The following is a 9,340-nucleotide window of genomic DNA, read 5'->3' on the forward strand; positions in this document are numbered from 1 at the left end:
AAAATACCAGTGCGAAATCGTAACAGCACATCATGTAGCCTTTGTGTTAGGCTAGGTCCCGTTTGGAGACATTCATTTGAAGACACACTGCCTGGCTTTACTTTAGCACTACAGTTAAAGACAATACGAATAGGTGTTGTCAATGAGTCTTTGACCACAGCGTGATGAGGTAAATAATGACCTATTTTTCGGTCATCGTTATCAACAACTTCAATAAATTTACTGTTAAGTTGTTGTTGGATGAGTTGATGATACATGTTCAGTTTGTCTGGCTGCTTCTGTAGTCATGTTAATTGAGACTGCAATTGTGAGGCTGCCATAAAATAATTAACTGGAAGTTGTGGATGATCCAACTTCCATGGGAGTCTTACCCAGTATTGTTTATTTTCATAGACAACTGTATCCAGATATTGCTGGTAAGTCCACGTATCATCAGGGCTTGGTTGTTCAGGGATAATACCTAAAGTGTCTAAATCCCACAAACAATGTACCGGTGGGTCAGACTCAATATCCTCAGATATTTCTCTGAAACGTAGGGGTGACTGTTCCAAGCCTAGTCACGCCACTATTATGTTATTAGATTGCTGGTTTGTGGACGCTGGATTTTGTCTGAAAAGCACCGGTCCCGTAAGCAATTTGTCTCCTGCAGATGACAACAAATTCATTCCGTGTTTTCTGGTTCATCCAGTTATAAATTTGTAATAATGATCCGCGCCTATAAGTATTCCAACATCAGTGAGGCAGTCAGAATTTATTTTATAATCTGCTAGCCTCATGCGGTTTCGTCTAAGATGTCTCGCAGTGCGAGCTAACCCTGTGACCTGCAGGTCCGTAGGAAGTTTATCTACTACTACCGCTTGTATTGGACTAGTGGAAGATCCGAGTCTCACTAATACCTTAACTACTTGGTATTCACGAGGTCCACTATTCGACAAGAAACCAGAAATATTTAACCTCACACTTTTGGCAGGTTTTAAATTTAACTCATCTACCAACTGTTGTGCAATGAAGGTTTTCTGTGATCCTTGATCAAAAAGACCTCTAGTGTTAACTCTAGATCTTCGGTTTATTAGTCTAAGTTGAGCTGTAGGCAGAGTGGTATTATTGCCTGACTCAGTAGCAAGTACATTTACTTCTTGATGCACTTTGCAATATTGCACTGCGGTAGAATTCGTGGAATTCTCCCCAGTGGTCATAGTTGGTGTAGAAGATGTTCTACATAAGGCGTAGTGATGTACACCTTGGTTGCATCTGTTGCAGGAACGTAGCTGCACTACACATTTTTTGGGATCATGAGAGCCCATGCACTTGGTGCACTTGTGTATTTCTTGCAACCTTTTAACCCTAACATTATAAGTAGGATAAACAGAGCATTGGTAGGTGGCATATCCTTGATTACAAAACAGACACCTTCTCTGGTTAATTGACTTGGTCTCTTTAGTAGACAAGTCATTGGTTATCTCAGAAGGAGACACCGAATATGTGCCTACATTTCCACTTCTTTTCCCAGTGGATGGAGTTGTTTTGGATTTATATTTATTAGACTTATTCAAAGTCTGTTTAGGTTTGACAGAAGTGTCAACTTGAGCTGAGTTACGATGGGAGTTAGTGGAGGAGTTTGAAACTTTCTCCCCATCTTGATTGGCTCTTTGTCTTTCGACTAAGGTATGCAGACCTTCTGTGATCTCTTTCAAAGTCAAAAAGGTCTTATTGTACATAGTACACAACTTATCTAAAGTTTCTCCTGGCAACTTTCGCCTAACAACTACTTTAGTCATCCATTCAGCTGACTGGATTTGGACTTTAAGGCTTAAGGCCTTGAGTAAAGACTCTAACTCTAGTCTGAAATTTTGGAGAGACTCTGCGGAATTATTAGCAGAGGGTAAATCTAGCAATTTTTGAACTAAGATAGTAATAGTTCTCTCCGTGTTATCCTAGTTAGTTTTGAGCAACTGAACAGCTGATGTGTAACCATCACTGGTCAGTGTTATATTAGAGATTACTTTCAAGGCTTCATTTCGTAACAAGCCTTGTCAATAAGTGAATTTGGTGGTTTGAGGAACGTTAGCTTTAGAGTCTACTGCATCTACGAATTTACTCCAGAAATCGTCCCAACTTTCTGTATCTAATCCTGAAAATGTAGGTAAGTCTAAAGTAGGTAGACGAACCTCTGGTAGTTGGGTATTGAATTGAGACCCTGTGTTACTGGTATTGGATCCAGATTGTTTTGCTAATTTAGATAGCAGATAAAGTTTATCTTGAGTCTCATCCTCATACTGGGAGATATCGTCTACAATTTGACCTACTTCCTCAGGATCAATCTCTGTGGTATTCAGTAGATCAAGATAAGATTGACTTGCAGATTTGACTTGATCAAATTTCAGATCAGCTACTCTAACTGATGTCTCTAAGTGATAAGAGTCAATGGGAGTATCTTTAGATAAGCTCTCAGCCTTGTTAATTAATCTGGTCAAATGACCTTTAAGGCCAATGTAGGTTCTCCTTAATTGCTCAGGAGTAGCCATGTTGGGCTTGGGTCCAAACTTCATGGGATCAGTATATGTATTACTAATGAAGCTTGGGTACTTGTTCATTAGTGGACAAGTAACATTAAATATAGCCTAATTGAAGGTGGCTAATTTATACTCTACCTCACTTCAGATTAAATGTACCTACCTAACAACAAGTAGCTAGATATTTTGTGCACTGTCTGAACTTCACCATTAGATCTCGTCCGGTTAGCTCTTCTATATCACCATCAGAGTAAATGGGGATTATCCAGCAATACACAAAATAGATACACAAAATAATGAATACAAGAGAAATATTATGGAGACACTCCAATCAGAGTTGTCTCAAAGTTTAATCCCACCCTGTTTAGGGTCAGCACAAATAGTATAATACATACACTACTGACTAGCTTGAGTCTAGTGGTGATAATTCCTAACTAAGAACTATAAATTTATTTAGACTGGGCTTGTACCAAATTCAGCACAATCTCAGCCTAAATTCTACCTAATAAGATTGGTAAGATTATTGTGGTGTAGTAAGGTGAATATAATTGTGCTGTATTTTTGGGTTTTTTGTTTTTATAAGAGTGCACTTGTACACACAGGTGAAAACATATAAAGGTTATGAGCTGATGCTCCTGGTGACCTAAAGATTCATACTTCAGTATGAAGTGTAGGCCTAAGTGTTGTGGGCAATTAACTGTGTCCCACTAAAGCTACCTTATACATGAGGGGAAAGTAGCAATATGTTGGTGTGACTTAGACTAACTGATGTGTTACACTGTTGGTTGACACAATTAATCAAATGGTTAGTCTTGATTACATCACACAAGGATTAGTTATTAATAATTAGTATTTATAATTATAATTTTATGCCCATCCGGTTCGAAGAGGACCATAATGTGGGACATTTGGGGCTTGACTCTATATATTTAAATATTAATGTAGTGAAAATCAATTACGAAGGACCACCCGCTTTTGTAGTAAAGAGGGAAACTAAGAAAATATGATCATTAGAAAATTCCTATATGAACCAGTAACTATGGATACAATACTAGAGAATATGATCACTGAGATAATTAATGGGCTGTATAATTAACTGAATCAAAGCCTCAAACACCTACATTGGGGGGTTATTACTGGAACTCAATACGTCCAGGAACTAGTGTGGTTCGTTCACCAGTCCAAAGTGTAATAATCTAATCCTATGAATATTTATAGAATCATTATCTTTATCATCAATGAGAACATAGATCACGAACATGAAAATTAATAATTATAATAAACACATGTCAATCCAATGAAACAGAGTTCTGCATGTAAAGGAATACAGATAATAGAAATCAAGGAATACGGAAAGAGTCTTAGCTTGAATACGATTTCCAAGAAGTTAGTTACGACTCATCCTCTGATTCTCCTGGATTCGTCATGGAACACTGGGAGATGATTAACACAGGAAATGACAGCTCGGAGAATTCTTCACACACGCTGTAAATCAAATTGTATTCAGTAGCAACAGATTAAGCTGCTAGATATCTATGTTCAAGAAATTGAGATTAATAATAAGAGTAAATAATGACCTGTAGTTTTTTATTGTCGCACGGCGTCACGACAAGCTACCCAGCTATAAACCCACCCCCTAGATGATGCATCAAATAAGGATAAAGGTACTTAGCTAATATGGGCACTGTGTAAGTTAAGGCTTGCCGAAGTTCGCGTCCTAGGCTCCGGCTTCGTAATAAAGAACACGTGGTGTCCAGCCTATCCTAGATACTGACGCGCTTCACTGGCCGGTCACGTGGTATTACATAGAACCAAATTTAACAGGTTCTGGCCGAATGTCAAATTAAATCTCTTGACAATTCAACTTGTTATGTAAAGTGACACTGACACCAGCAAAGTTAATGTCTGCAAAGGTTCTTCACACCTCACAGTGGCGACTTTCTTCTGGAGCTCTTGATGGCGTCTACCCTGGTGGCTGGGGTAATGGCGTCTCCTCTCTCCCGCTCTGCGTCCCGCGTTCGCTACACAAATTATTTATTATGGATATTATCATTTCTCGCAGTTGTGATTGAAATGCTCGGATAAGGACGGGTTTATTATTTAGAGGAGTTAAATATTATTATTTGCCCGTTTTATGATAGTAAACGAACAATGGAGATGAATTAAAGTCTCTCCAGGGCATTCACGCGTGACGTTAAATTTATTACTAGATAATAATAATAATAATAATAATTTTTATTTAGGCAAAGGTACATACATAAAGAGATTTTACAAAGTTTGTTGGCTTTATAGATAAGAGCTAGTACATACAATGCCTAAAGCCACTATTACGCAAAGCGTTTCGGGCAGGAAAAAACACTACTGACTAAAGCTTAAAACTAATGGGTAAAAAGAAAAAAATGCGTTGAGTACAAATAAAAATAGAGGTAAAAGAGGGGGGAACATTGTTGAAAAAACAGCACAAATACAATTACAAATTATTACAGAAAATTACATTAAAACAGCGTTGATTTGTAAAACAAAAAACAAAAAACAAAAAACATACATGGGTTGACAATAGAGAGGTAAGGTAGGTTACAGGGAATTTATTAGGTATAGCTTCGTATTTAACTTAAACTGGTTGAGAGAGGTACTGTCTTTAACATGGTTGGGAAGGTCATTCCACATCCTGGGCCCCTTGATTTGTAGAGCATTTCTGGTTTGATTAAGTCGTACTCTAGGAATATCAAAACTGTATTTATTTCTGGTGTGGTGCTCATGGGTTCTGTTACAACCTTCTATGAAGCTTTTGAGATCAGGATTGGCATTACAATTTAGCGTTTTGTATATGTATAGTACACATGAGAGAATGTGCAGTGACTTAATGTCTAACATATTCAGGGATTTGAATAGGGGTACCGAGTGATGTCTGGGACCAGAATTGGATATTGTCCTAATAGCAGCTTTGTGTTGAGTAATTAGAGGACGTAAGTGATTTTGGGTAGTAGAGCCCCAAGCACAAATACCATAGTTGAGATATGGATAGATAAGGGAGTAATAGAGAGTCACCAGGGCAGGGCGTGGTACATAATATCTGATCTTAGAAAGAATGCCCACAGTTTTTGAAACTTTTTTTGATATGTTTAGAATGTGTCCCTGGAAATTCAGCTTTTGGTCAATGAGAATGCCAAGGAATTTGCCATCTAATTTGTTACAAATTTGGGTATTGTTTATTTTGAGATTTATTTGATTAGAGGATTTATTGCCAAACAGAATATAGAAAGTTTTGTCAATGTTAAGGGTGACAGATAACAGTTAGAACTATAAACGCTCTATTTGGCTTTAGTTGGAGATCAGTTTATCTGTAATTAATTATCACACAGAACACCGTTGTTTATAGAGAATCAAATTCAATTCTCAGACACACTGGATATAAATGTGTTTATTACAATGGAATCTGACGCAATACTGGCGTCGGGTGACGTAATAATTCTAGCCTTATTGTACAGATGTAATTATTAGTACATGTGAACTCTACGCTTGGTTAAATTTTAATCACTTCAATGATTAGTAAAATTAGTAATAATTAATGAGAATACAAGTGTTGTATTTAGTGTTGGAAATTTCCAACAATTCTCACCCACAACATGATTTATGACCACATCATTACCCAATATAACATCCACACCTGGGATGGGCAACTGGGTACTAACACCCACAGTGCATAAACTTGGTGTAATGGTGGATCTGAAATTAATGTCTATTAGAGGTACAGTCTTACATCCTGCAACACTCTGAAGAACTACAAACTTTCCAGTCTCTCTTTTCCACATCAGAAAGAATACTGGATGAAATTATGGTTTGGGAAGCACCTGTATCATGAAGAATAACCACTGGCTTCCACTTCCCATTAATACACAAAACTTCACCTGAAGACATATGGTGAATAATGTTTCACCCAATTGGGGTTCACAGTTACATGTTTATTAGTAAATTTATTTTGCACACCTCTACAATAAATGAGACCAGTTGGTCGTAACTCAGGGTGCAATATAAAACAGGAATTAATTCCATGGCCTTTTCTTTTACAATGGAAACAGGACCTTACAGTGGACACACCTGTGGAACCAACTGTAGGTTTAGAAATAACCTTATTATTATTTGACATTCCTGACAAGGAAGTAGCAGGATTAGGTTTTGTTAGAGAAGAGCTCATGGGAGTAACTGGAGCACCAGGACTGGATGGATTCTGAATAGGAGTTCGGTGAGCATTAAAATTTACTCTACGACTAGACTTAGGTGAAGTGGCCGTAAACTGGGCCTTAGTCAACAACTCATGCTCATCCGCGAGCTTTGACAGCTCATAAATGTCTGTTACATTCTTTTGTTCTGCCATAAAAGTACACAACTTGTCTGGGAGACATGACAATACTTCTTCCATGATAAGAAGATTCTTTAGAGCATCAAACTCAGTTACTGAAAGTGACTTTAACCATCTGTTGCAAAAATTCGTCTTCTGACGAGTAAAATCTGCTATTGTCTGCTCGCTTACCCTCCTTAGGTTCCGAAACTTCTGCCTGTGTGCCTCTGGATTTAATTGATATGCATTTAAGATGCTTTTCTTTACAAATTCATAATCAAAGCTATGAACGTCAGGTAGGGATGTAAAAACCTCCTGACTACGCCCCTTAAATTGAGACTGCATAATGGCTACCCACTGATCCCTTGGCCAGTTCATACTGATGGCAATCTTATAAAAATGTGCAAAGAAAACCTCAGGATCCTCCTCATTAAACTTGGGTAACTCTATATACTTATTCATCCTTATGGGATTATTATCACTATTTGTTGAAACATTACTAGTATTTCCATGCCCAGCTGCCATACGCTGTGATTCAAGCCTGAAGTTAGTGTCAGCCATTTGTTGTTGAATCTCTAATTGCCTAGTTTGTTCCTTTTGAGCTTCAAGTTCTAATATTCTCTGTTCTTTTTGAGCTTCAAGCTTAGCATTTGCTATTTGCGCTTCTAACTCAAGACGCTTTAAGGACATCTGATCACTCGACTCCTCTCTTAACTCCTCCAGAATTTCTTCGTCTAATTCTCCATTCTCAACAAAATGCGTCACAACGACTTTCACAAGTTGGGCTTTAACCATTCTATTGTTGGCGGTCAAATCCAACTGATTTGCTATTTGTATTAACTCAGTCTTTTTTAGGCTCTTAATTCCCTCAAAGTCTGGGTGAGCCAACAACGACAACACTTACTCCTCCATCGTTACTAACACTTGGCACTTGATTCATAGCAATATTTAAAACAATGGCACTGCACTACACTTCACTGTAAAATTGTCACAACACTGAAAATTCGCTTGGCCTCACTGCACAAACAAAATATATAGGATGATTTACCTCAAAATCGTGAAACGTTGTTATTTGACACCCAGGAAGGCTTGCATGGCACATGGAACAGTTCTTATAAAACACACAGACACCTAACACACTGGTACCTAGGAAGGCAAGGTTAGATTAGCACAATTAAGTTTAAGTGGGAACAATATTTCCCGGCACAGACCCCCATAACTCTATGTTACCTATCGTTCGTTACGGCTCGTGACCCTACAGCAGCCAAGCTTTAATTATGTCTAGGTATACCACTGCTGCTCTCTAAAGTGGGTCACCAGTATAACTCCATGAATGATAACAGGCTAAGAATTAAAAGTATTTCTCCCTTAGGACTGAAGAATTATACATATAACTTATAATATATATATTCAATACAGTATAATATAAAAACACAGATGGTCAAGTTAACTTATACAACCAAACAAAAAGTATTGTCTCTCACAGAATATAATAAAATAAAATATGGCACAACATTAATGTTACAGACTTAACTCTACAAAGATGTGATCTCTCCTGACCCGTATCAGCTACTGAGCTACTCGGCTGTCACTACCCATAATCCTCTCCTCCTCTGTCTCATCCAGGATGAGGGATGGAAACTAAAGACTTTTTAATATTTAAAACTAATTGAACAACCACTTGTTCTCAAAACACATAAGAATGCAAATTAAATATAATAGTTACTTGCAAAATATATAAGTACAATGCCACCTGCTTAATTACAGTAAATAAACAATTATATAAACTTAGTAAAAGTGACATCTGGAACTCCCATAACTGAACAGGTCCAGCAATTCTAATTTCCCGAATCTAACAGGTATTAGACGTGTGAAGAGCCACCGCGCTCCTGTCCCCACTGACGCTGCCACACCACACGATAATTTACAAAAACACAATATGTGTACATATACAGGCAATGATATAATGGAACAAACAAGTTATTTTAAATTTATATACGTATCCAGCTAGGAGTACGTAACAACCACCAACACTACAACCACTGTGAGAAGTAGCACCACCATCACCTCCACCACAACCACTAGCACCTCCACTACCACCATCACTACCTCAAACACATCCACTACAACCTCCACCAACCCCACTACTCCCACCGACACTAGGACCTCCTATACCACCAGAACCACCACCACCAGAAGCATCACAACTACCACCATCACCTCCACAACCTCCTTGAGGTTTCCTTCAGGTGATTTCGAGGCTCAGCGACCCTGCGGCCCGGTCGTCGACCAGGCCTCCTCGTTGCTGGACTGGTCAGCCAGGCTGTTGGACACGGCTGCTCGCAGCCTGACGAATGAGTCACAGCTTGGTTGGTTAGATATCCTTTGGTAGTGTTTGTCAAGTTCTCTTGAACACTGTGAGGGGTCGGCCAGTTATGCCCCTTATGTGTAGCAGAAGCGTGTTGAACAGTCTCGGGCCTCTAATGTT

The sequence above is a fragment of the Procambarus clarkii genome, chromosome 7 (genome assembly GCF_040958095.1).
Source record: "Procambarus clarkii isolate CNS0578487 chromosome 7, FALCON_Pclarkii_2.0, whole genome shotgun sequence".
Lineage (NCBI taxonomy): Eukaryota > Metazoa > Arthropoda > Malacostraca > Decapoda > Cambaridae > Procambarus > Procambarus clarkii.